This window comes from Anser brachyrhynchus (genome assembly GCF_964034855.1).
Source record: "Anser brachyrhynchus genome assembly, chromosome: 5".
Taxonomy (NCBI): Eukaryota; Metazoa; Chordata; class Aves; order Anseriformes; family Anatidae; genus Anser; species Anser brachyrhynchus.
The window spans coordinates 37387256-37413141 of NC_137699.1; the positions used below are offsets into that span (position 1 = coordinate 37387256).

The 25886-nt window shown below is 38.8% G+C and overlaps 1 protein-coding gene and 1 long non-coding RNA gene across 15 annotated transcripts in view; one reads left to right on the top strand and one right to left on the bottom strand.

Annotated features, from left to right (window-relative positions):
• Positions 1-12955, top strand: part of LOC308196352 — a 108780-nt gene extending 95825 nt beyond the window's left edge. For 5 of the 6 annotated variants that reach the window (XR_013952155.1, XR_013952156.1, XR_013952158.1 and 2 more), the window contains exon 4: positions 1-12955. This exon is cut by the window's left edge. This is a non-coding gene — a long non-coding RNA (uncharacterized lncRNA). The other variant, XR_013952157.1, reaches the window with a different exon arrangement.
• Positions 1-25886, bottom strand: part of KCNQ1 (potassium voltage-gated channel subfamily Q member 1) — a 409605-nt gene that overhangs the window by 73862 nt on the left and 309857 nt on the right. The window lies entirely within an intron of this gene.

Here is a 25886-nt window from a genome sequence, read left to right on the forward strand (position 1 = left end):
AGCAGGCTGACCTGAAGCACCACACCAGCACCACGGGGACAAAAACAACCTTCAGCCTGCAGTGAGCATTTTGCTGGGGCACACCTGAACCAGGCCAATGCTTCGCTTTTAGTCTAGCAGTGGCATATCCTATACAAAATTGAGATAAGGGATAACGGGAGGCAGCATGGTGGTTCTCAGCCCCCTGTACCACCTGCACACTCCCAGCAGTTATCGAGAATCAAAACTCCTGGAGTTCTACAAAAATCCAAGTCACCATGCACAGGAACAATATTTATTGCTTTTCTATTTCTGATCTTATTTTCTGCCATTGTATGACTTGCCTCCAGTCTAATAATACCACTGCTAAAATCCCTTTGGCCCTGGAGTTCAGAAACTGTATGTGAATAGATATTGTCCAAAGATCTTTGTATAAAATGAAATAAATAAATAAATAAACCCCACACCTCTCCGGTGTGGGCAAGCCTGACTTGCTGGTAAAAACAGTTAACTATTTTACCATCTGACCAACTGTTGGTATCCTGCTGATGTGCATATTTGATTTTCCTGGCATTAAGTGAATTTAAACGTTCTGGGCACAGAATCAACGTTCTGGTAATTTTCTTATACTTTGGCTTTCCCAAAGACAAACGCAAAAGAACAGAGAAAGCCTTCCATGTGCAGATTCACTCCAGATTTGATTGAATACATGCAGTTGGAATTAATGTGCCTAAAAAACAGGAAACCTTTTCATATTGGTATTGCAATACACACTTATCTTTTTTGTAATGTTATTTTCATGCTGCATCAGACAAAAATGTACTGAAATTCTGAAATACTGAAAATCCTGTCAGAGAATTTGATGAAACAAAACAAACAAACAAACCTGAGAAATAAAATTTACCCCAAGATAAATACAACATTCCTCATCCCAAGAAGTGAAAATACTGCTTACCTAGGCCTAGAACTGAAGGTTTACAAACTAAGGGGATGTCTGCATCTTTTAGTGCCTCTCTTATAAACATCCTTTTCTAATACTGTCAAAACACAAAACAGACCCCATCTTTCAATTAACTTGTCAGCATTTGAGAGATGCTAAACTAAAGAGAAAAATACAGAAGCTGTATGTGGCCACATACATAGATTTTGTATATTCATGATGTGTTCTTTTGCTGTGTTGGTGACCTCAGTCCCTCATTACCATTAACCACAAGAGATGCACCTGTAGCAACTCAGAGCTTGGAAATCAAGCCTTTAAATATCAGCTTCAATTAACATGCCTTTGTGTCGCCTGATGTACCTCTGAGGCGGAAAAAAGTGGATATGAAAGTGTGTTTGTTTTACTCTGACATGCCTTGCAATAAGAAATTTCATTCAATATTTATCTAAGGATTTCAGTAGTAAGTACAGAGTTTGTGGCAGTTCAGGGAATGTTTTCACAGTGCTGTTGTTCCTGCCCTTGTAAAGTTTCCCTTATGATTGAATGTTCGGGGCTGGTAAAACCCTGTGTCTCTTTACTGCTCACAGATGTGTCAGAAAGAAATTTAGTAAATGCCTGTTTTTTATTACTGCTCTGCTGATCCTTTTTCTGTGGACATTCCAAAATGCAAGTTAAATCCAATGGCGAATGTATCTTCCAGATATTCACATTAAAGGACGTAATTCATGTAACATAAAACATGCAACCATAACAAAGCCATAAGATTTAAAAACAGATTTTTTGGAAGCAAGATCTAATTTCAACTCTCGCAAATGTTCTCAATTCAAATCTTGAAATAAATATAAATGCGTGCGTGTATGGTTTATATATATAGGCTTTACAAAAATATATGCAGATAAAGGTAGCTTATCTGCAAAGGGGACCACCACCACATTCTGCCAGGTAGATGCAGGTGTGGCTGACTTCCTCTGTGGGAGTGTTTTACATAGTTCTAAAGTGAAATTAAAATCTACTACAGCATTTTGTTCATTTACTGACTTTGAATCATTTATATAGTGGCTCCTGATGTTTCATGGTATTGCAGTCAAACCTCAGAACTATCAATATGATAGAAAAACACCTATTTGTACAGCCTCCCCATCCTGTACAAACCACCTACAGCATTAACCTCATAGGCAGTCCCTCAAGTCCCTACGTGCACAAACTAGACTGAAAGGTAGTCCGGAAATGAAGGTGTACTGAACACTGAATTCACAATCTGATAAAAGTTACAGGTGTTGGCTGGGATTAAATAAAGTGCGATTAAGAATTTGAGGTTACCTACACATTAACTTTATGAATAACAAAACAATTCATCACACTGTATGTGGTCAACTTTTCACAAGCACCAAGGTAATTCCCATTGACTTCAACAGTATAGTGAAATAATGATTTAGGGGACAAAATCTTCATTTTTGATTCTATCAACAGTTATTTATTTATTAATATGCTCTTTCACTTTATTCTACTCCCTTATAAAGTTACGAGTTTGTAAAATGTTTCAAAGTAGGCATTTCATATTGTCATCTTTTTAAAATATAGCCTAACACAGTGGGAAACTGCTTCTGTTTGGGTGATGGAAAGGGGACAACAAAGTTTAATGTACTGTATTTCACTATAACACCAAAACTGGTAGAAAATTGTTTTACCTATACAGCAGTCCAATACAACTCTACAGGCTCTTAAAGTTTTAAGTAATTGAGATGATATAAATTTGCTCCAAAAATTGCAATGTTTCAGCTAATAAAGTGCAGATAAGTTTGAAACTAAGAGATGTACACACTTGCAGTCTGAGCTATGCTAGGTGTACCACAGAGCAATACTACAATCAGCATCTTGATTTTATAACTTTGCTCTGCTTTTGCAAACATATAATCAGTTATTTATGTTACCAAAATGGACTTTTCTGTAATATATGACTAATAAATACTGATGCTTAAGCACCAGCAAAAGGAACATTGCTGCTTTGTAGTCTCTGCCATGAACATTTCACCTTCTATCATCTGAAATGATCTAAAATTCTTCTCATCAAAGTGCATCTTACTGAGGAGAGGAACCTACTTTAGTAGATTAAACACATTACAACATTCCGTCTATTTAATCTTCCTGCTTTTCCCTCTGAAAAGGATGCTGTCACATAAGAATATACTGTGCCTTGATGCGACTTCAGCCATGAAGCAAACCACATATTCCACCTGTGCTTCTGCTTTGTTGTGGTTCTCTGTCTTTTAAAATGATCTTTTCAGCTGCACTGGAATTAATTCTCATCCATCATACTGCATTCATAATATATTTAATGAAAACAAAGCTTAATTTCACAGATTTTGTTCAATTGAAACCAATCACTTTTATGCCTGTGCTGTGATTAACCAGATGACAATGCAGATACTGAACATCCACAGGGAGCCAGAGGGGGAGAGGAGCAGCATCTCCTTCCATCTCTCAGGAAAATTGTCCATGCTGGTATTACAGACAGAATTTAACGTTAACCACACTGAGGTAGACACTATCTGTACAGTGCTAGCATAGGATAGAGCTGTCTTATCTTATTGAGTCCCCGTGACTGAGTACCTGCTTCTTTCTTACTGTCCTTTAACCAAAACAGCTGTGAAATACATCAACTCTTATGAGACGAGATCCACCATATATGAAAAAAATGCTACAGCAGTTCAGTATTAACTAGTTCTGACACAAATTACATGTGGCACACACCATCTGGCTTCCTTGAAAAAAAATCAAGGACTAGGCTGGAAGACTGCACCTCCTTTTGTGCCTGAGTCTGATCAGAGAAAAGCAAGCTTGAGCAGCAGAGATTTGCTGCAGGTAATCGTAGTGGGGTATAAAAAATGGCAGCTGTCAGAGGGATCCTGAACTCATTTCAAAAGGTGCAGTAACAGAAGGACCTTTGCTAATTAAATATTCTATAAAGCAAAGGAAAAGTACAGGACAAACAATAAATCACCCAGCTCCTTAGAAGTGACTGTGCTTTCAAACAACAACAACAACAACAAAACAAACATAAAAAACCCACAGCGATTTTTATGTGAGGAAAAATATTTCGAAGTAAGTATTCGGTGTAAAGCCATATGCAGAAAGCATTTCTGTATTGTGTAAACTTGAGTGAGTTCTTCTGTTCTGTGCCTTTGGGACCCAATTTGGCACCATTTGACCTCCAAGGAGTTTTAATGAAAAGCATATCAAGCCCAAGTGCAGGACTTTTTGATGTTAGCATCGCACATCACTAAAGAGACCAAATCTTTTAAAGCTGTATTGCACCTCCTCAGATGCAGCATCTGTCTGGTAAGAGTAGCTTACTCAAGACAGTAGCGTAAGAGTTTGAAAATGTGGCCATGAACTCTTGCAGTTTTCATGCCTGCAAAGAAATGTCCATGAAGCCACTCACTAAAATTCAGACTGGGGAAAAAGACTATTGATACGTTTATTTTATGGTAAAGGTATACCTCATTACAAGTGTTGAATATGCATACATGCTCCTATTTCTCCTACTTCACAGCATTAAAATCAAAGAACATGACCTCTTGCAGATTCAGATCTCAGAATTTCACTCACTGACTGCCTCTCTCTGATTCTTCCTTGATCTCGATCTTCTACAGCATTGGGTGATCTGGTCTGTCACCATCTCTCACTCCTTTGATTTTGTGTTTTTCTGGTGAGTAACAATTAGATCACAAAATTTCATTTTTCCCCCTCTAAATGCAAAATTAAGTCCAAGAGAAGCTCTGTAGTATCAATGTTTCAACTCATGATTTCTTTTCAAAGAAGAAAATTTGAAAAACTGAAACAGACATTGTCAGAAAACTACTACTGAGATTGGCAAGCCATCACATAATGTCCGCCTGGAGGTGTGTCATGGCAAAAGCAGTTCAGATGGTCAAAACCCTCATCTTTCCAGATACACCATGCTCTTTAGCTGAAATACATTCCCTGCAATGCCCTGTAGACCTCTCTCTGGCCAAACACTCCCACAGCACAGAAATCCATAAGTACAGAACATCATAGGGCTCTTAATCTGGTGGGGACCCTGGTAAAGAGGTGAAATGAAGGTGTGTGCCCTCCAAACTGCAGCTAGATACTGCAGTAGCTCCCATGTATACTCAGCTGACCTCAAGAGACATTTTAAACAGTACTCCAGCAGCAGGCAGCACAGTCTAATCAGCAGAATTTTAGACTGATTACTCAAGTGATAATTAAGCACTTCAGCCAAAGTACTTTTACAAATGTAACATACATTGCCAAATGTATTTTTACAAAGTATTTTTTCTGCTAAATAAGAAGCACCACGCTAATACTTCGTTGCACAAAATTCTCAATTAGCTTTTGAAAATAAATGTAGAAAACAAAAAAAATGAAAACTGTAAATAGAATTCTCCCAACATAACTAACTACATGTTTCTAATCAGCATGCAGCTCTACTTGGTGCAGAGTACAGGTCGCTGAAGTATACTGGCTATAGAGGTGCTACTGTACTTAAGTGTGACATTGCCTAACTTGCTACTTGTGCTCTGACTTCTGATCTTAGAAGCAAGGTCATGATCCTACAACCTTAAAGTTAATTGGCAGTTTTTCCACACACTTTGATGTGAGCTGAAGTGGGGCTCAAAGCGATCATGGATGTACTTCAGTTCCTTTAAATCAAAGTGACTGAAGGAAGGGCTAAAATACTTCAGAGGAGAAGACGAAAGAAGCTCTGCCCTTCTAAGCCTTGGTTTAAAAATGGAAATTCTCACTTCCTGAAGCAACTCCCATTCCCTGTGTACCTGGAGACTTTGCCAATGTAGGTGAGTTAATTAAACTTTCATTCCCGTTCTTCTGATTGTAGGACATTTATAAAAGATTAGGTTGCTCTATGAAAATGTATATGTAACAATATTCAGTGGAAAATGCTCCATGTCATAGCTCCTCCTCAGTATTTATTTAACAACTTGTTCTTTATGGACAAGTAGTTACTCCATTCAGAAAAAAAAAAAACAAAAAAAAAAAAAACCCAAAACATTACCAGAGAACAACTGGGAGTAATGCCAGGTTATGTACAAGCTCACAGATGAGTGCTTTCATTGGAAAACAAAGGAAAGAGATGTCATGTCTGGCTTAGGAAGAAGTGACAGCTATTGATATAATCACATTAAATGCAGAATTTCCATCTTCCTATCAGTAATATTTTTTTTTCTTATTTTTTTTTTTAGTACTCCCAGCCTTTGTGCATTGTTTCTCTTTGAAGAAACTGCTGAAGGAACCTCCTATTTTCAGCAAAATATTGATTTCATTGTAAAATAATACATCTTTGTGAACTTTACATTTGAACCCCCAAATTCATCTTCTGAAATTTTTTTGCCATAATTTCTGTAAAATGGCACTAACTGCAGGTAATCAAATGACTTAATTCTACAACAGTTCCATGGATTCGATACAGTTGCTACGACTCTGAGGTACCATGACCCGAGTGTCTCTTTGAGCAAGTGGCATTTAATTCAGAGACCTACTGGCAGTGAGAATGAACTGAGATGGGAACAGAAACATCACACCAGGTATTATGTCCACTTGCACACACAACACGGATATGACAACTGTGAAAGCATCTAAAGAACTGGTAACAATTTTTGTAGTTGTGCCTGGCTAAGTCTGTCTGTGCCTCGTGAAGGAAAGCTGCTTAATGCTCGAAGTGTGAAAGGAAAGGATCTCCTTTCTGAAGAAATCACCAGTCCTTTTTATTTTACTTTTACCAACAATGAGGACAACTGCCATCTCCTTATGACAAAAAACTGGCAAAACAGAACCCTAAGTTTATATCCACGTTGAAATGTGAAATCCTTTTGTTACCTTCTGCCACAACATGGGGAAATCTTCTGGAGAATATGAAAGTTTGGTTGGTTGTGAGTTAATTAACACATTTTCAAGAAATAATACTATGACAAGAAGTCTCTCCTGGATTCTGAGTGCTTCCCTGCAGTGCCAACACCTTCTCCCTTCCCAGCCATCTCAGCCTGCCTGCCTTCTGATATGTTCCTTTGGGCACATCCTGTTCCAACCTGCCTTTGAAGATGTCTGTCAAGTAACAGTCCATGTCTTCCTCTGTTTCTCAGACCTCTGCACGAGTCCACCACCAGATTCAAACCACTGAACGGTAGGTGTATGGAAGTACTTACTTAGATTTTTGGCCTCTCTCCCCCAGTTCTATATCTGTCATCAGCTATGCTGACAGTAGAGCAAAGAGGGTTATCAGTCTTGCCCTGAATGCTGTTGAGCCAGTCTCAAAGAACAAATTGGTCTCAAAGAAACACAGAAAGCGAGAAGCAGAACAAAGGAAACATCCCATTACACATTTTACAGAGAGAAACTGGATGCACCTGTATAATAAAGACCAGGCCTGGAGGTGGACTTGGGCCTTGCCAAACCTCATGTCGGAGCCCCAGCCTTTACCTGAGCGGCCTCCCCACAGCAGCGAGAGATGGGTGACTCGTACCGGGGTTGCTGCAGGCCATGTCCAGAGATGCTTCACCCAGATGAATGCAGCAGGGTTGCAAGGAGCACAAGCTGCATCCTACCCCCTGTACAGCTGTAGACATCTAGCAAATGCAGGGGACCACTTAGCTGCTCTCTCTGTGACACAGGGAGATAGGTGCTGTGAATTTAAGTGATTTGCTGTGAAAAACAGCAGGGGGAAGGAGTCTTCTCTTGTCATGCAAGTCTTCTGAGCTTTCCCGCTGCCCAGTACTCATAACTGATCTTCCTTTCACACCAAAGCAGCAGCAACTTTCTTATTTCAGTTATTGATTTCTTTCTAAGCAGCCTTCACAGTTACTTTCACTGTGAGGGTTTCCAGTCCTTTGACTAACACATGATTAAGACTTTTTCACTGCAGAATATAAGAGAGAAATTACACAAGGACCTTGCAGACTTCTGAAATGCGCTTACAGCTCTAATCACACCCTGTTTTCCCTAATCTGTACTGCCATGTGAGATTTATCAGTGACTTCCTAACTCCTCTACAACAGTGCTGACTGCTGAAAAGGAGTAAAGGGCTGGAAGGAAATCTCATGAGTCCTGCATAAACGAATGGGACACATGGGACACTGCTGCTTTTCAGCAGTCAACACTATAATATGTAACTTATTGGCACCTACAGCAAGCTTCTGAAGTTGTTTAGCCCTGAATTCACTGCAGTGATCTGATCTTTGGGAATCTGACTTTTTTTTTGTCCTGGCAAATTGTCTAGTCCTTATCCCTAGAGATAAGGAAGTTAAAAATTTCTAGCCATATGTGGATTTTAGGGCATGTGGTTACAGTCCTGTGCTTTCACGCACTAAGCAGGACTTACACATACAGAGACAAAGCCATGGCAGTCATGATTCAACTGTCCTTGTAAAAGTTGGAAGCCTCTTAAAAATAAAGTCACAGTTGTTTTAAAAGTAAACAAATAAACAAACAAAACAAAAACAAAAAACAACCAACAAAAATCCTAACTACACATGAAGACCTTTGTTCAACAAGCTACTTAAGCAGAATATAAATCTTAATAGTACTTCCAACTGAAGTGGACAGTAATCATTTATACTTAAACATTGCATGCACTTAAGTACCTTGCTGAATTATAGCCAAGTGTGCAACATTAAATTTGGTAACAGTCTTTTTCAAACAAAATGCTTTTACAATGAGCAAATAACCTAGAAATAACCTACAGCTTTAGCCAGCACTTCCAGAGAATGACCCACTGCAGCGAAGGTCAGCAGAGTCCAGTGGGTTAAAGCAGCGTAATTAAGCCAGTGTGTAATTGTTCAGCTGTGGTTCAGTCAGACTTGCAAACAAATGCCAAGCAATTCAGTATTCTCCTAATGCCTACTCTCTACCTCTGTTAAATTCTGCCATTTGCTTGCATTTTATTTTTTCATAAAAGTCTTCTTTAAGAGCATCTCTCCTTTAGATTAAGGGTTAAATCAGCTACTGCTGGTTCAGTTCCTGGTGTTTTTCAGAGACAGTTCTGGAAACTTACTGCCCTTTTCTCTTGCATACTTGTAGCCCTATTGACATTAATGAGACTTACACCAAGGTAGAGTGAAAACACTGTTTGAAATGGCTGACTGATTTTTAAGTGCCACTGTATTGCAACATCATCATTAGTACCAGCAAAGAGGCTGGCAATTTTACTTTGATGGATTGTTGTAAAGGTGCCCACAACAGTAGTGCATGGCAAGTTTGCCTTTATCTCTTTTATCTCCTTGCTTCCCTTCTGCTTTTACATTCCCCTTAGCTCCCCCTTCTCTGGAGATACTATCTGTCTGGCTGCAGTGAGGCGCAGTACCTACAGCCTCCAGCACACACTACTGACATGTGCTGCCTGGCACAGCCTGAGAGGACCAGAACAGATTTGAGGCACTTGCAGCTATGGATTATTTATTTATTTATTTATTTTACTACAGTTAATGTTGAAAATCTTCTAAAAAAAACAGAACAACAACAACAACAAAAAAACACAGGTATGTATATGTATGCATGCATACATACACGTTTGGTACAGAATTATTCATTCATTTCACTCTATCTTCCTAATTTTTGAGCTTTTCTGGAACTATAGCCCTATTTACTCAAAGTAGAGAATTACTTGCTCAGTGCTAAATAATACTGGTTCACCAATATGGCTTTTTTCCTTTCTTTGGCAGAAGTAAATATGGGCTTTAAAAGACTGGCAAGAAAACTCACTTTCTATAGTCATAAAATCAAATCCTTAAAAGGTCATTGTATTTCCTCCTTCAGTTAGTGTTTGACATAAGTTCAATTGCAAAAGGTTTTATAATCAACATCAAAATGTATATTTATAATAGTAAAATGGGTCAGACATTCACTCAGGTAATAAGAATGGTTGTAACTACTACATTACCAGTCTATCCTATGCTTCCTGTTAGATGATAACTCTTTAGTAATTCTGCCAAAGTATAACCCTCTGGCCACATTTTTTTCGTGCTGATTATCTGCCTCATAGTCTTTGGGAAATCTCAGACAAATTAATAAACTGTTCTAAGAGCAGTGTCAAGGAAAAATGAATTGATGTTAAAAAATATTAACTGGCTTTTTAGGAGAGCTCTGGCTTTCCATGTTCTGAATACTGATAAGACACCATTTTGGACAAAGGGTGTGCTTTCTTGCTAATCATGAGAAAGCCACATTCTTACTTGTCTGGAAAATGGCAGTTTTTACATTCCTAGTACAGATATTCCAGCAGCAAATATCCCTCAGCAGTCTGCTAGCCAATAATCCCAAACAGCAAAAATCCCAGGACTTTCTCTTTTCCTGCTATTCAGGACTGGTGTAGGTTATGCCAAGACTGAGAACACCACAAGTGAGTGCAGGAAACTTACCCAATTACTGCCGATTAATCCTATCTGAGCCAAGACAACACAGAAAAAAAATGACTCAAATGCGCAAAAGAAAAAAAAACCAACATGGATTAGAATGGAGTGGGAAGCACCTGGAAGAAAGTTATGGTAGAGGTGAGCCTGGTAATGATAAGGAAATGAGATGATAAACATGAGTGAAGGTTGTAGAGTAAAGGAAATGAACTTTGAGGCCTTGGGGCTTCAGAAGAAAAAAAGAAAAAAAAAAGAAATCTGGGAAAAATTCATTGTGGACTGCAAAGCAGAAGACATCAAACCTGGCAGAAAATGGAAAGAAAAATCTGCATCCATCAAACTCCACTCACTGCCTGTCATAGCCTTGGATGGAAACTACAATTATCAAGCCCCAGACAGCAGCGTTTAAATGAAGGGCTTATGCATCTGGCTCTGGGGCTGCTCTGTGGACAGGATGAGAAGCACAGGTCTTCTGTAGGAGGCATTTTTCCTCAGAAGAGGACAGCATGGCTGCGGTCCATGCTCCGTAGAAGGCAACTCAAGCTTCCTGCACGGGGCTGCTGCAGGAGTAGCAAGGAAAAAGGAAGCCTAGTGAAATCCTGAGCTGAAATCCTGGACAGGGTGTCTCCCCTGCCAAGAAAGCATTGCACACCATGTAATACACAAGGCATTTGTTGCAGCGCTATTTTTAAGTGCCTTCTCCCATTTAAATAAAAATGTCTAGCTCTTTAAAGGTGCTAGGAGGATCTTGGTTCCCATTACTTGCCATGGCATTGACCTCCACAGACTGATGCAATCTGTTGAGGTGTGCTTCCCTTGGTCGTTTTTACATGCAGTTGATGCTATCCATAAAGGACAGTTTTATCTTTGCATAATATGGGAGAAAAGAACTGGGAACACCTCTTATTTTGGCTATCCTATTTAAAGATATGTATAGCCATACCACCTTGTAAATTCATTGATTCTCTGAGACAGCCCAGTTCTTAACACAACCCTTACTGCAGAAATTTTCCTTGTTTCCTATGGTCCCCATGGGGTACATCTGCTCCTGTTGTATTGCAAGCGAGGTACATCACAGATCTATGTAAGAATATTACTGTAGCTATTCAGCTGTATTCCTGAAGCTATTCAGTTGCATTTGATGTATGTATGATCAAGAATACTTCAATAATATCAGAGAACTCAGTAGATCTTTTCCCAAATCTTACTGTCAAAATAAAATTAAAAACAAGAACAAAAAACCCTAGCCCAAAGAGAAAGACAGTATGATAATCCATTTATTCAAGTGCTTTCCTTATCCAGCAAAACAACTGTATTATTTACTCAGAGGTTATAAGAGTTTCTTTATGAGGAAAAAAAGTGAACCTCAAATCCAGGCACTTCTAGATATTAACTGTAACCACCTTTGGAAAATTAAGGAGGAAATGTTTCTTCAGGAGGCAATATTAAGTTACACCCTTGAAAACTCCACTGAGGTGCGGGACAACTTCACCACCAAAAATGACAGAAGAGCAGAAAAGGTCAGCTTTTTAGGTTCTGCGTGTTGTACGCTGTGGCACTTGCACCCAAAGGAAGAATTTGGGTGCTGGAAGAATTTGAATGCTGTATCATCTGGGTATGGCCATGCATCTTTGTTCATAGCAGTAATGCCTCACCATTGTTTGTCTTCCCACTTGCAATCACCTGCAATCACTTGCATCATATCCCTCCTGTTAGTCGCTGCTCAACATTAGACTCCTGACTCTGCACTGGCTGCTTACAAGAAACAATAAAATACCAACATAATAATAAATGTGCTTTACGTGCTTTGACTTCTTTTTCTTTAGGCATTCACAAGCTGGAAGAAAAGAGCAAAAGCCTGAACTATGTGACTGTCCAGATCTTAGCTGGAGATGAGTGGATGGCCCACAGGCTGCCATCTAGAAATTGTTGTATTAGAGCATATAGCTTCATATTGTCACGTCTGTAGCCCAGAGGCTAGGATTAGATGATGTTACTGCCTCAGAACACAGACAAAACTGCTGCTTGAGCTAGACAAACCAAAGACTGGGGGACCTACCAAAACTGGTCAGAAAAGAAACAACAAAACACCACAGCTACAAAAATCTTCAGCCAGAATTTGAACTTAAACATCTCACCATTTCCAGATTTATGTAGTATTTAATCTGTATTTTTGCCCAACAAGAGAATAGGAGTACAAAACGGATCAAGTAGGAACTATACACAAGACAAGGCAGGGCAGTTTTTTTTCTTTTTTTCTTTTTCTTTTTTTTTTTTTAATTCTTGGGGGAACTGAGGGAAAGGTAGCAAGAAAATATCAATAATGACACTGCAGGATACAAACATTTTAAAGAAAATTTGGTTATAAATAGGTAGAAAGGCTTTTTTTTTTTTAATTTGGGAAAGATGTATCTTTCAAACAGCAGAAACAGTGTTCTGATGACTATTTGTATTCTTAATTGTATTATAATTGTTATGTATGTGAATCCAGAGCTGCTTCTCTGATAACATTTTATGTGTTTTATTGAGACAAGTTGTATCATCCCTGACACCCAATTACATGCCTCTTCCCCTCCAAGGAATTTCTCCTAGCAAGACACTTGTAACATAAGATCAATATAATTCTTTTCCCGGGGCTGTTCTGACTAGCACAGTTTCGTAATTATGACATACCCTACACTGACAACTAGAAATGTAGGTAACTTCCATATTGCTGAATAAACATCACTTAAGTACAAAGTAAAACTGGATGAATGCTAGAATCGGGTCAGACTTCTCTGCTATAAATATGTATATTTTATATATAAATATATATAGTGCGTGTATATAAAGCTGCTGACACAGCACTGTGGAAAACACTGCTAGAGAGCTTTGGTTGTTGCCAGCAATGTCATCATAGATCAGAAAGATTCTCAGAAACAACACTGTGGTTAACCTGCGTTGGGATACTGAACAATAGCCCATTGTTGGCAGAATAGGAATATTTGACACCGCTTGACATTACCTCTCACATTTAGTGAACTAGACTTTATACCTATTTCATATTTCTTGCTTAGCTGAAGCCGAGAACAAAAATTGTTAGTATTCCATAAAAATCAGATACCAGTCAGGATCAGGAGAGACGCAAAAATCTCCCTGAAGGCTAGCAGTTCTCCATCCCACTTGTCTAAAAACAAATATTCAAACATCTTTGCATCAGATTTACTTGTAGAAAACCAGGAAATGAGAGAAAAAGAACACAAGAAATGCTTACTCGTGGGAAGGTTTCATTACAAGACCTGCCACCTCTGGATACCCTGCAAAAATACAGCTCAGGACTGAGCACCTTGTAATATGAGCAAAAGCAAGAGATTGCCAGGACCATCTCAGCACCACATGCTGCAGCAGCCTTGGGTTCACCCCACCTCCTCTGCAGAAGCTGTCTTGATAAAGTCTTTCTCAGCTGCCTGGAAGGGGATGGTAGAGCACCTTTCCTAACCTATGTGTCTAAAAATAAACAAAATGGATTCAGGCCTTAGCCTTATGATTTTGCCAAAACCAAGGTTCCACAAAAATTCCAAAAATACTGGGGCGTTCAAGAGTTTTCTGAATAAACCATGATTAATTTGGTAATGTTTTCTGAATAGTAACTGACAGCAAAAGAGTTGTATGGTGCTCAGAAACACTGAAATATCAGGTTTTCTAATACTTTACAGAACCATACTGTAAATGGCAAAGTTTAGATAACTGTGCTGGGGTGGGGGAGAGGGGGCAGAGATCAGTAAATCATCCCTGGCAGGGCTGTCAGGAGACCTGGAACAACTCCCAAAAGTTCCAGAATCTTCATCTCCCACTCAACTCACAGGCATCAAAATAGCATTACAGAACAGTAACCATTTATAACTTGCTGATAGTGAAGCTTACGCATCTACAGACAATTTGCAAACTTCTCCAACCAGTGTGGAAAGATGGCCCAAATCAGATTCCTAGCATTTCATTTTCTTTGTGATGGAATTTGTTCTGTAAATTACTACAAAGAATCAAAGAGCATGCAACTGGAAGCTTATTGAAAAGGCAACAGTGCTCCAACAGATATATGAGCAGAGAAAACAGGAGATGCACTTCCTCATTGATTTTATGAAATCAAGAAAGAGATTAAAAAAATACAGAGCTTCCCTGCAAGTAGCAACTGTAAGTAGCAACTGGAAGTTGCTACTTGAGTGCAATGTTTATTAGAGCACTTTCCTTTTCTTCCTGCCTTCTACTTCTCCCAGAGGCAAAGCTTCTGTACCCTGGAACAACATGTGAATGTGATTTAGTAACTGCAGAGTGACACCTTCGGTTTCAGGAAGACAGGAACAAGGTGAATCCTATATTCTCAGGAATAATTATTTAAGATCCTTAATCCTCAGACTCAAGTTGCATTGGTGCATTTGCTTCCCAAACAATAGTGCATCAAGATGTTTTGCATAAGATTCAATTCTCCATGTGTACGCATGCAAACAACCAGAACAGGACTCAGCTGAGAGAGAAATGAAGATGTGGCTAGCCCTCACCTCTTCTGTTTCACTGAGAGCCAAGGAAATTCATAAGGATCGTAATATCTGCAGGAAATTTCTTTCTGTTTAGCGTTTTCTGAAGTAGTTTTTTATTTTACTTTTTTCCTCCACCCCATAGTTGAATATTTTGTCCCCCTGAAGTTTATAGGAATTTTTCCTGCTCAACACTGTCTTGAGACAAGGAACTGCTGGGATCTTAAAGACCCCAAACTGATTTCATTGTTGAAAGAGCCATTCACCCTACGGACTTCATGTACCTTGCCTGGTTACCTTCTGACTGAATACAGATCTCTCTTTATACAGGAAACTTGAGACTCCATGGCACTGTTCCAGAGGCTAAACAAAAAGAGGTTGTAAACTTGAACCAATCTGCCTCCCTACCACTAGCTACAGAGACTAATTTTCTGAAATTAAATCCTCTTGTCCCTCTGCCTCGCAAAGAAATAGAACATACTTGGAAGGGCTCTAGGTCTAGTGACTATGACCATGAACCAAAACCAAGCTATTCTCTTCTTCTTGCCTTTGGTAAGCAAGGTTAATATCAAAAAGTCCGTGTTAGAACCAGTCAAATCAGAACACAGCAAAAGCATCACCATCAGCAGTCATAGGGAATGAATAAATTTAAGGACAAAAATAAGATGAGAAAAAATGATGCAACATACTGTTCCTCATTGCAGAGCAAATTTCTTGGAGTGCAGAAAAAAATCGCTTGGGAAAACATGGAAACTTTTGACCACAGCAATTTGCAATATCTTTCAACACAGTGTTTTAGAGCAGTTGATTATCGGTGTATTGGAAATAGCTAGTGCTGACCAAGTAATGCATGCACAAAAAGTTCTCCTTTATAATTTTCCAATTACAGCAATAGATCACTGGCAAAAATGTGCACAGAAAAGCTCATTAGCCAACCTCCTCCCCCTCAACACACACACCTTCCTTTTTAAACTCAGGCCTAGGCAATTTTCTGAGCTTATACAAGAAAAACACAGCATATTAGCAGGAGATATTCCTCCCTAGTCTCCTTCCCAACAGTATAGATAGCATTTACAAATGCTATACAATGAAGAGAAAACAGGAACAGAGAGGTTCCTCTCAGTTGCCTTCCAGCTGAAGCTGGATCTCTTGTTTGTAATTGAATAGAGCCTCATATAACTATCTGTGCTTATCCATTTCACTCTATTATCACAAGGTTACTTATGGCATTGTCCCGACTTACAGACTGTTTAAGAACCTTGTTGAACTTAACTTCTTCTGTTTCCATAGAAATTAGCAAGCACTGTTTTAACTCTTCTGATGCCCAGTGTCCTCAGTGTGAAAAGCAGCTCTATCTCCAGCTGTGCACAAGCACCATGGCATTATATTGCTTTCCAGATGAGAGGTAGGGACTGGTTTTTAAAGTGATGCTGAGCACCCACCATGTCTGCTGGCACTAGGCAGATTCACTCTGGAAACCATACTGGTGGGTGAAACAGGGAGCAACAGAACTGGATCCTCCAAACTTGACTTTACTTCTGTCAGCACCACGAACAATTGGAATAAATTGTGCCTGCTAGACAATTTTGCTAGAATAAATCAGTTCAATTGACTACAATTACAGCACACATGCAGCTATTCATTTTATTCATGAAAGGTTATCACTTACTTCTAGCCATCCTGTGTAGCTGCAATCCCCTATAAGTATACTAGCATAGGACCAAAATCGTGATAGAAAAAATCACTAACAAAACACCTGGACAGTTTTATAAAAAAAATTAATAATAATAATTCTAAAAGCCCAATGCTTCCCCACAATCATGATGTTTCTTTTCCTCCCCCCCCCGAAACTTCCTTTGTTCATAAACATCTACAACTGTTAAAGAGACATTATCAATTTAAAAACAAAGAGTGTGTTTGTTGTTTTGTTTTTCTTTAAAAAAAATCTTATATATTCAGTGGAGCTTTTTGATTCTATGCCCAGATACTTACACTACAAAACATGAGACAAAAATTATAGGTACATGGTGTGCCAAGAAACTCAGCACAGCATGACTTGCCCAGGCTTTTTGAAAGAAAGCATGCATACTGTGTCACTATTATGATTTAAAATAGCTGGGCCTCCAAAGTCATAACACTACTGTACTATACTACAAGGTGCCTGCAGATGCCTGTAGCAGCAAGCCAACCAATTAGCTTAAGAACTGTGATGAAAGCCCGACTTTGATTTCTGTTCAATGTGTGCATCTCACAGCTTCGTTTTGGTACAAAACAAATCTATGATGAAATGAAAGAAAGCTTAAAATGAGGGTGAAAACAACTGGAGTAAAATGTATTATTTACAATAATCCTCATTGTTATTCACTATGAACTGCAAACTTCTTGGTTTCAAAGGAGAGGGGGACTTTCTGTGGTAAAGCAGAAGAAAACAGGTCTTGGCATTTTAAAAGGGCTTCCTTTTCTTTTGGGTTTAAATTTAAAACATGGGGCAGAAAAGCTTACAGTTCTCTGAGCTCAAGGCTTACTAAAGGCAAGCAATGGACTATGTACATTCACATCCATCGTCCTGCCAGAGACCACTCACACTTCCATCATTGCCTTCTGCATCACCAAGAATCAGGACAACACCCAGGTAGCTTTTGGATGTGCTCTGACACTTCACCAGACAATATTTTTGAAACTGGAAAGGAATTTTATTTGTTGGCGTCAGTTTTTACACTTCCCTCCAGCTGCTCTGGGATCCAGGTTAGAAGCAAGGTTCAAGCTGTTGCATGTTTACAGGTGTCACCAGATTTAATACAAGTAGGCATTCTACCAAGCCTGGTTCCCTGGAAGTGGACTGAAAATGTCTTTTGAAGACATTTGGAGAATGGATTCAGATATTATTATGTAGAATGGCACAGGGACAATCTCTGGCCCTAGATTCCTCCACCTCATGTGAGGTAGACCTATTCTAGCAGTGAGAGGAGGATACTGAAATGATAGAGGAAGGATACATGACCCCTGCTCCATGAGTTATTGCCCAATAATTGCCAGTTGAGCTTAGTCAATAAAATTTCAGCCCAATTAAACCTCATCCCTGACATCTTCCTTACTACATGTCCAGGCTGATACTCAAAAGCACTCATATCAAACAGCAATGTGAGCAGAGAAGAAAACTCCTTGCTGGTGACAAAAGCAGCATCTTGAGGATTGGCAGTAGTAGTTTATCAGCAATGTGAGGCAGTGAGCAGCATGGAAATTCTGTGTTTTTTCTCCATTACTCCACTTAGTCTTTTCTAAGGATTTAGCATCCCCTTGATAACAGAGGGGAATGTCTCACACTGCTCTGTTGTGAAGAGACTGACTCCACATGAAGCCATACTGACAAGATACTCCTGGACAGGAAAAGACCACTTGGGCTAACAAGCGAGTCTCTGCCCTTATCTACATATGACCTTCAATTTGTGCTAGCTTTCTCAGATCATTTCAAAAAAGACATCTGTTTCTTAAACTGACATGTACTATATTATTCTAAGGGACTCCTTGATGCTTTGCTAATTACAACATTGGTATTGTTCCCACACTTTTCCACCAGTGGCCTAAAAAGAAAGTGTTTCTGACTCTACATTCTGCATGTCTGTTTACTTAAAAAAAAAAAACACAACAAAAAAACTATTACATCAAAATTACTTGGATTACTCACTTTTATTGTGAATTAATGATAGACTTGTAAGTTTTCTACCAAAAGGAATCTCAATGCAAACTTATCCTGCCTTTTCAAAGGTTTGTTTCTTCATAGCAATAACTTCTTCCAGAAGACACAGTGCTCAAGATGTCACAAAAAACTTTTAATACAGTACTATACACACAACAACTGTATTTTTCTGGACTTACATTTAACCCAGTTTACCTCTAATAAGTCATCTTTGTAATCTGCTTTCCTTTTTTTTTCCTAACTGCAATCATGCTACACGAACGGATGAATCCACATTTTTCTCTAACAATTTCTGAAGTGTTTTCCTGTTTTTTAGAGTACTACTAGCTATTTCTCTTGTATAGATAGGATGCTCTGGCTCTACCACAACTACTCACAACCAAAAAAAACATTTCAAACCAAACAACAACAAAAGCTCTCATTCTGTTTCAGATCTGATATGATGATCTGCATCTCAGCCATAGTTGATTTTTCACTGAAATTGTGCAGGAAGTACACAGAAAACAAAATGAAGTAACCCTGTCTGTAGGAATCACTGCTCTTTTGATTCTCAAGTGTAGCACCATTAACTGATCTGCTTCTCCCTCTTTCTCTATGCAAAGAGAAAATATGTTCGACTGGCCTTTTTCTAGTTGCCATAAGATTCAGAAAATCCTCAGCACAGAGATTCAGGGAACACAGATTCAAGGCCAGCTTTTTCAACCACTGTCTTGGAGCAGCCTATGAATGATCTATTCATACTGACTATCATGTCAAGTTGGCAACAATCAAAAGCATGCTGCAAAGATAGCTGAACCAGTGCTGCCCAAGCTAAAAGCAGAAATATTTGGACCTTTGCAAAGTATCATGCCCATGCTTGGATGCAGTGCCACCCAAATTCTGCTAGATGGGTCTCTGGGCCCTGGGCCAGCATGCTTGCAGTGCAGTGCATTAGATAGAGGAGTATGGTATTAGGGCTACAGCAGAAACTGCTGCTCCTTTGCCTTGGTGAAGAGGCACTGTATTCCTCTCCAGTCACTTCTGCTGAGAGCGTTTGGAAACATCTCTGTGGGACTGATTATTTCACCTCAAAGCTTGGCCAAAGCAATATGAGGCAAATGCATAGGTAGATGATTCATGATTATGACTCATTTTGAGAAGTAAATATATATATATATATATTATTGACCATTTATTTTCTAAGGTGTTCTCCTGTAAAACTGCTCTGGTTGAAACTTTCTAGAAACTTAGGAGTTGCAGAATGAAGACTTCCTTCAGCACCCTGATGACCACAGCATGCAACCAGAGATAGTGGTGGCACAACTAGAAAGTTTCCAGAGAACTTCAGCTGTGATGAAGCAAGGACCCAGCTCTGTTCCAGCTGACATTTTGAATATATTTTACTCTAGGGGGTGGGGGTGGTGTTTGTTTTGTTTTGACTGCTTCATTTGGCAGGACCATCATACATGATAACCAAGCCAAGTCAGATGTCTTTGTTGCTAACATTAACTAGAGTGGCATAACTGGCTCACATATCCAACTACCCCAGGACAGAGAAGCTCTGACAACCAGAGACCAAGAACTGTGAAAGAATCTGCAAAAAGCTCAAATGAACAGAAGGAAAATCACACATAAATGGTGGCTCCATCATGAAATGATAACACAGGAAAAAGACAGCCCAAAAGCCCAAACAGGGCAAAGAGCCAACCCACGCTTGAATTGATAGACATGCATGAACACATAAGTATATGTAAAATTAATTTCTATTGTAAACTTTTTTTTTTTTTTGTAGAAAGATTTTTAATATATTTATAAGGCTGTACACATTTCCAGTTTGGAAACACAAACTAGTTATTCACTATTTTTCTAGGGCTGGGCAAAGGGCAGTATTTATTAGGTGTAGTGTCTGACAAAGCCTTTAGTGCTGTTAATCACACCAGCTTCCTTGATATATTAAGGCTATTAGGACTTAACTAGGTAAAGATGCACATGTTGCTAAGTGAATCACCTTCTACCTGTCTAATGGAAACCAAGTGTTGATTTAAGTGGAGTCATCTGTTTAAAAGAGCAAGAGAAAGAAATTGAAATAAACCCAAGATTAACAGATGTTGCAGAAGGGTCAGTGTTGAGTGAGCAATGTTGTATTCAAGACTTTCAAAATAGAAACTTACATGAATATTTAAACTCACTTGAATGTTTCTCTCTGCTTGACTGTGTAAACTTAGCATTTAATACAATTTGTTTAGTTTTAAATATTACATGCATAATTATCTGTATGTGGGACAGTTTCTGTGTCATGCAAGCATGTTCTTTTCTCTCCACCCCAGGCTCTGTGGCTAGGAAATGATGTTAGAACATTAATTTCTGGATGATTTAAAATCTACTGTCTAAAACAGTCCCAGTACATTTATATTGGCTGGGTTGTCTGGTTTATGTGTTTATATATGCTGTTCTCAAGTATTGGACGGTTTTAATATTAATGGACTACGATTATGTTGAACACCACACTGGCCAATATAACTATTCAGAACTAGAGGGGCTTTTAAACACAAAAACAAAAAGGAATGCTGATTTGTGGTTGAAGTCCCAGACACAGTTTAAATTAAATTCCTGGCTGTGCCACAGATGCCACTGTGATTTCTTGAGCAAGTTGCTTCCTGTACCTTAGCTGTAAAAGAGGGAAACAGTATTTTCTTTTTCCCTTCCTTTCTCTATTTTGTATGTTTAGTCTGTCACAGCAGGAGCTCTTATGCTGTGATGAATATAATGAAGATACCACAACAAAGGTTCATTCTAAAGGGAGGTAGCTCATCAGACTCTTATGCCCATGGCATACAAGGGCAATCACACTGTCAGGCTGGGCCGCTGGCTGCCTGCTGGAGCTGACCAGGTGTGTAGCATCAGTTAACTGGGGGGTAGAAAGAGAACCTGTGATACGGGTTCAAAAAGCCCATCTCAAACTGCTGAAGCAGTGGGATACTTTAAAGAAGTGTAAAAAGTCACTGTGATCATATTTGTCCTGGAATTTTAGAGAAATAATGCAAAACTTGATTTGGCAAAGATGATATTGAAAGATGAACTGTGGTTTTGCCCCAGCCCACGGGTAAGATGCAAAAGCAGAGAAGATTTGGGGAAACTATAATTGTAATCTAGGTTTATGAGCTCTAGGAGGGATATACTTTGGACGAGGCATTTTGTATTCTATTTTTTACTGATAACTGGTTTTCTTCTTATCTTCCTGCTGACCCTCATCACCCTGAATAGGAGTCAGACAGAAAGCTGGCTCCACTTTCTCTTCATACAATCTAAGCAGCACAGGATATCTGCATTTAACAATTTCTATTTTGAAGAACTGGGGGGCAGGTAAGGTGACAGAAGGTGTGGTCTTTGCGTCTCTGTAGGAAAGGGAGCATACCTTCCTTCACTCTGAAGTTTTTCCAGGAGCTGAAAAGACTCCAACCTGAAAAGACTACATCCTGAATAGAGTCCTTTCAACCTCATGCATTTTTCTTCCCTGATATTCAACTGCAAATGAAAATAAAGTATTTTAATCCACTGAGATCACTCTAACAAAAGATCTTTGACAAGGAAGAATTTCAACTTTGACGTATCTAACTTCAGCAGAGGTTCACCCTTCTGTATCAAAACTGAAATTAGCCATTTACATATTAGGATGCTTTTTGGTTGCTTATCTGCAATGTGAAAACACACACAAGCAAAACAAAAATAGAGATGGTTTTACGGTTATTGCTTTCCTTAAAACTGTACGAAAGACAAATAGAAGTCTTCTGTGTAGCACTTGGTGCACGTGTGTTCATTTGGATCCCTTTTCTGTGATCTGCTCCACAGAGTACTTACTCCTTACAACTGGTCCTCGTTCTCTCTCAGCATATGCCCTGTGCATTTACATTCCACATCAAATGTAAACAGTCTAGACACAAGAATGATGGAGCCTAAGTTACAAATCTTACTGGGTTTATCTTTGAAATGCCAGGCAAAACAGGCTTTATGTGGTTTAATAAAAAGACTGAGTCATCTCAATTTGCAGGCCTTACATCCCCTTGTATACCTATGCAAATATAAGCCCAAATAGCTGATCCCAAAGCCAGCAACTGTTCTGACGGTTGATTAAAAGATTATCAACTGGTAATGCATTATTTCATTACTCCATCTTTTTCCCGGAATTACTAGATTTTGTTGGATACACTGCATGTTAGCTACAATTCCTCTAGGATTTCTGCTCTTAATAAGCAAGTAGATCACAAGCATGCACTCATTGCCAGTGTCGTGAATTCAAAAGTCAGTAGTCAGACTTCATGCCAGGAAGAAATCCATGAGATAAAAAAAAGTATGCAACACTTCATGGGTATTTGTAAAAGTTTACCCTCTGCCTTCAGCATCATGCTTCCCAGCTACTGTCTGCATCCTGAAGCATTTGAAATTTGGGGTGAAATCAACAACAACTCACTGACAGAGGAAATCTACTCTTTCATAGTATTTTACTTCTGCTTTTTTACTTTTATTAAAATATTTAAAGGAGTATCACAGGTAACTTCGTGTGACCGAATGACTGGAGCTTAATTAGCCATTGCTTGTGAACCACCTTCAGTCACTATTCTCTAGTCACTATTCTCTAGAGTAAATTTAATATTTGTCTTGCTTTACTTTACAGGGATGAGAGTCTACATACCCAATTCCTGCAAAAGAGATAATGAGCTGGCACTTACTAAGATGCAATAGTCTCACCATCCGTAGCTGCCTCTATATTTAGATGCTATTCTTTTTGTTTTTAATATAAGCCCTTTACTGTGATCTAAGAGCTGACTCTTCAGAAACAGACAATACAACATCATGACAGACTGTAAGATTGCTCTGTAGGCCAGGTCTGCAACTATATCAGAGTTGCTGCACATAGATAATATAAGGTTATATATATCCGAATAGTACTCAACTCTGAGTATATTGAACAATTCCAAATGAATGCAGAAATTGAATGTTTTCATTTGTGCTGCAATAGGATCTTCAAACAGATTAAATTAATGCTAACAAAGAAATGCAAGTGAAGCCTATTCCAGAGACCTTAAAATCTTCAAGGTATAGTGCTGCAAAAGTCACAGGAATCTCCTCTACGTAGACGCAGGGGTCTGCTTGCATGGCCTTCATAAAACAGATCAGGTCTAAGACCCTGTACAGAAACATTCAGCTGCAGGGGGCTGTATGGGTGACCAAATCCAGTAACAAGCAGCTGTGTACAACAATACATAAAAGGGGCTATACTAAGTATTCTCTCCCCCAGGTATCTTGTTTCTAGTGGAAGGTTTGGAGCAGAGTCTTAAAAACAGGGTGTAAGAAAAATAGAGTGTAAGAAAGCACATTTATATAAAATCATGCTTTTCCTTGTTTACCAGCTCACCACTGACTTCTGTTCAAAGCACTTGCTAGAGTTTACATACAGACATCCTGTTTAATAATACTGAAGTGAGCCCTTCTCCATGACTTTGCCTAATCTCTCTCTCAGTTTGTTTCTACTCTGGCTACCAAAACTTCTGGTAGCAGTGAATCCAACAAGTAATTGTTTTTTGCATTCATTTTTAGCATGTATGTCTGAGAATTTTATTTCACTGTAGCAGGGGGGATGGATAGCATCAGGTACTGGCGATGGAAATCTAGAGGGTTTTCTTTGTTTACCCACTGAAATATTATCAGACTGGTGAGAGAGAAGCTATTAAAATTTTAAGGCTGCCTAATGAGCTAGATTGATGAAGGATGGGCTTAGTTGTAGTCCAATTTATAGAAAACGGGCATCCTCCATAACAAAGTCCAGCACTGAAATTGCTTCCGTATGCTTGTACTTCAGCATCTGGAAAAAGACTAAGGATTAAATTAATAGGGATACTTAATCTTCCATATGCCTCTTAATATTCCTCTGCATCCCCCAGGCTATTACTTCCGCATTACTTCAAGAACTGTGTACAAGATTAGTAACTGATTGGTGGTGGTTGTTTCAATTTTTACCTATTTTGCATCTGTTTTAAAATATCCATTCAAAACCATAGTTTTAGTTTTATTTCTAGCTATCAGAAAGGCCAATCCCTCACATATCTATTGTGGAATCTGCCAATATTCAAAACTTGAACTTCCCAGCACACATTCAGCCTGTAAAGTACTGAATATTTCCATGCCAGACCCATTCCAAAACTGTCTCCTTCCAGTTTATGGCTCACTGAAGGCTCTAACCATGGCATCCAGCACTGACCAGAAAATCAGAAGATGGTTGTTTTTCATTCTTTCATCATCAATTTTCAGCATCATTATTCAATTAAAAATAAAGCCAAAATTTCCCTGTCAATTTCATACTGATGTGAATGAATGCTATCATCAGTCACGGCTATATATATAAGTATTTTAATAGAAGTTTGCCTTTCAAGTGTGCACTAATTCTTATGTTACACCAGGAAGCACAGTAACTGCTATGACAGACTACATAATGACATAAAAATGTAGACAAAAAAAAGCACCAAGGGTGATCGTAAGTTAGGTAAAGCAGATATTTCATGGAAAATTGATAGATTAGCCACACACTAAGAATTCTTTTAGGTAAACAAGCTGTCAATATGAAACCTGGTACTTCTGAACCCACAGGAAATAGGTGAGATAATATTTTCCTAAGTAGAATATAAAATTATCTAATGTGTGGTTTTAGGATTGAAAATATGTAGAATAGAACATCCTTAAGCTACGCAAAAAAAAAAAAAAAAGGAAAAAAGCCCACTTTAGTCCATCAGCCCACAAAGCACTTGCAAAGCACTGAAAAGGAAATGTTTCTAGGACAAAATCTCGCAGCTAATGCTAATATATACCGACACCACAACATGGGGCAGGACAACAAGTGAGGTAAGCAGCTGCATTAAATTTTAACTTCTCTGCAGCTTGTCTGCAAACCACAATTACCAGAGCTCAGATTCTACAAAGATAGTGGGTCATACCCTTAGTGCTGGAATGGTAATGAGCAATTAATCCCTCAGTTTTCATATTCATTCAAGGAGTAAGACCTTCACTTCCTTTTGTACGGAAATGCTCATCTCAAATAGTTGCAAATGACCAACACAACCCAATACTTGCAGATTACACAGATTCACTGTGAAATTCATCTGCAATATGTAACTTCGGTTCATATAGTTTTGAACAAATCAATAGGAGAATTAGATATGAAACCTTTTACAATGGGGAACAATAGTTGATCCGATAGGGACTGCAGGAGAGAGCCAAACCAGTAAAAAACAGTAACTGGACCTAGACATATCAATGACCATTCTGATCAGCTGTATCATATTTAACAAGGTGTCAGCCCAACTGTTTTCTAATACAACTATGGATAG